A 3,773-nucleotide genomic window follows, 5' to 3' on the forward strand; every position below is an offset into this window, starting at 1 on the left:
AAGCGGTGGTCGAGAAATCCAAATTGTCTGCAAGTCGAGCGTGTAAAAAATATTTGGGTGTACAACCTCCAAAGACAGCAGTACGAGTTAAGAGTGTTAAATTGTGTTGGTTGACACAAACATTTTCCATAGTTCAAGCTGGTTTAAATGTTGACGAAAGACAACGCACAATAGCGTATGTGCTCTTCCTAATTGGAAACACAGTTTTTTCAGAGCCTGGAGGCCATAATGTACAAACTAAGTACCTACCTCTTCTTGCAAATATGCTCAAGTGTGGTCAATATGCTTGGGGCAGTGCTGTTCTTGCATTCCTATTCAACGCACTTTAGAAGGCGTCACTTCGGCGTGAACCAAACATGCATGGTCGAAGAAGTAATTGCATTGTTTCGAATTTGTGTGGCTTTTCTACTCTGTTGTCGATAGGTATTTTTTGTTCCAAACTTAATCATTTTAATTATTAACTGTGTATTGATGAATTGTTGTTCCATAATGAAAATTTGGTTGTAGTCGTGGTTTTACGAGAGGTTTAGCAAATGGCAACCCGAAGGCCAACCAGCCATTGTATTCCCTGTTGTTTGCCGATGGAACAACTCCTTAAACCCGACCTTGCAAGCACACATACGGATTTTTGGTGAGGAGTCGGACAAACTTGAGAAGATCGGGTTAGTTGTGTGTTTGATTCTCAATTCAACTTTTTAGTGGTCATGTGGTCAAAGTGAAAAATACCAGTATTTATATATATATATATATATATATATATATATATATATATATATATATATATATATATATATATATATATATATAACATGAAGCCATCCTTTATGATTATGAGTTGGGTATTCTTGAATTTGAAATAAATGTATACGTTAAATATAAACTAACGTGTATTTCATTAGGTAATTTGGCTGCGATAGGATTCATGGGGGGATGCTCCTAAGTTAGCCCTGGATTCTTCTTGTATTCAACCCTTGTCTACATGGTTGATCCACTTTGACATCCTCAAGAGGTTTATGCCTGAGAGATGTTTGAGGCAGTATGGGTTACAACAACACATACCGCCTAGCCCACTTAGATGGAACCGGAAAGCAAAAAGAGCTTATATGGCGGCCGCATGCACAGAGTGGGATCAGTGGCGGTTGTGGGACTGTGTTGAGGCAGAAGTAAGATTTTCTGTGGCAACACAGGCAGCGTATCTTGAATGGTATGAGATTCATAGTGTCACTCACATCAGACCATTGTCTAGTCGCGAGTCATTGCTAAAGGATAGACTAAACGAACAGGTGATACTTTTATAAATCTGCGAGTTTGTTTGCTTTCGGTACTTTTTTACTAATTTATTCAATCACTAATTGGTTATGCAAAATCGGCGCTTAATAGTACTTAATGTTGTGGTCAGTGCAAAATATCCATAGCATGTTCTGCTGAGTTCAAATTTGTAGAAATAGTACATGTTGTGGAAATATATTCCTTTGTGAGCAATAGTAAATAATCTCTTAAAACCTCTGCAAATTGAATGCCTCATGATTTATTCATTTGCCTTATTGCCACTGTCTATTGATTTTGTATTGATTGAATGCCATGATTTCTTTTAGACCTGACCTACAGTTAATCAAACTTGATCATTCATGACTTCTGGGTTTAAGCCGTGAGGGGTCAATTTATATTTTAATTTTTTTTTAAATTTTAAATTTTTATTTATGGTATTAACTTGATCATGCATACATATTATGGGCAATGGGCCTAGGCAGTAGGCCATATAATATGGCATAAATCAGGTTATATATGTAGTAATTGTGAATGCATAATGCCATGCTTTTGTGATTTTATAAAAAAAAAATTGGATTTTGTATCTTTATAAAGCTTGAACTTTGGCACTTTTATAGTTAACTTTAACTACTTATGTGAGTTTTTCTTGTCCTATGGTTTTTACTTTGCATATGTGTCAAGTCCCAATATCTTCGTAACTAACACTGCTTATGCTTTCTAATAGAGTAATCGTTGTTTTCGCCTAGCGAGAATGCTTGAATATGTTTTTCAGCAAATCCCTGGTATCATTATCCCTCGAGAGTTGAGAGACTTGCACAATGAAATATTAAGCGATGCGGCAGAAGGCGTGACGGTTGAAGAAAGTGGTTTGCAAACGGACCATCTGGAAGTGGATCCTTATGCGGCACCCACTTATTCCTCCCCAACTAGTGGTAGTGACACTAATGGACTGGTTGAAACCAACCGTCACCCAAAAACTTCCATGCGGTCACCACTTGAGCATGTCCATCTTCCTCAAGGTAAATGCAGTTGTGCATTAAACATGTTTTGTCCATGTCTAATGCATCTAATATTTTTGTGTAGATAGCAATAATAAAGGAAAATTGATTGCAAGAGAAGCAGTTCAGGGGGATAGTGGAATGGGTTTGTTGAGTGAGCATGGTGCTAGAAGGTCATATAGTGGGAGAGACTTAGAAGAAGACACTGATGAAGCTGGAAATGGTCAATATCCCTTTTCAGTTGTCAATACTTGTGTATATAACATGTCTGTCTATAACAATCCCTTTTCTTATATAGATGTTCCATTAAAGAAAGGAACTACAAAAATCCAAAGTAGAGGTGATCCAGGAAAGATTGCCACCGTCGAGGGAAATGAAAGGCTTGGTGAGCAAAGTTCGGCTGCTTGTACTAAAGGTAAGTTTTTTTTTTTTTACCTAATTCTTACTTTGTCAATTGCATATTGTTTACTCTTTTGTTGTATGCGTACGGGTACGAGTGTCGAGTTTGGTCACCAGTATAGGGAGTCATACACGATGAGGTCTGATTGTCTGAAATTGTTTCAAGGAGTGATTGTCATATAGATAGTCTTATCATATATATAGATAATGTCTTAAAAGATTGTTTTGACGACGACAATTTTGTTTTGACTCCTGACTCCTGAGGTTTTATTTCTTGCAGTTTTGCAATGTATATACTTGGGAAAACTGTCATACTCTTGTTTGTTATTGTTGGTTGTGTGTGATGACTTCAAGTTGAACCCATATTGCTCAAGTCAAAATTCTTAAACCCCCCACTCTGAAAGAAGTGGGCATACAGACCATGTTGAGTCATGTGGGGTTAGGATAGCTGTTATGAATTATGACCATGTTCAATCCATTCTTTGGCATGGCGATCCAACTCATTGAGTGAATGGTGAACTATTTAGTTTGAATGCAGTAAGAATGTAGTTAGTTAAATTTATTATAAGTCTCGCTCATAAGGAATTGTGTCATTGTGGTTTTTTTTTTGTATGTCGTTTCATGGCTTATTTTATTAGTCTTTCTCGTGGAAGTCCATCTATTGTAGGATCCTCACAAGAAGTAGTGCAAGAGTAACAACCATCATACCTACAGATTGAAATTGGACCCACATTGAAGCCACCAGTAGCCAGAGTAAGTAGTTGTAAAAAGCGGTGATGTACTGTTGCTTTAGAAGAAACACAGTCTACTTCTTCACCAACTGTTGGCAGAATAACCAGATCAAAGAAGGGTTTCTTCATGTATCTGAGTGAAACAGGAGGCAACGAAGTGGCAGGGGATAAAAACAAGAAGAAAAGGATTTCTACTTAGAAGAATAAGAAAGAGGTCAATGTTATTGATCTCGATGATTTCACTTCTGTTAGTCGACCGGAAGTGAGGTTGAAAGAGCTAAAATGATAAAAATGCATGAGATATATCAAGGATGATGACATAGAAAGATTAACGCAATGCTATAAAAACATTTTCAAGAGCACAATATTATGGGAG

This window comes from Coptis chinensis, chromosome 3 (genome assembly GCF_015680905.1).
Source record: "Coptis chinensis isolate HL-2020 chromosome 3, ASM1568090v1, whole genome shotgun sequence".
NCBI classification, from domain to species: Eukaryota; Viridiplantae; Streptophyta; class Magnoliopsida; order Ranunculales; family Ranunculaceae; genus Coptis; species Coptis chinensis.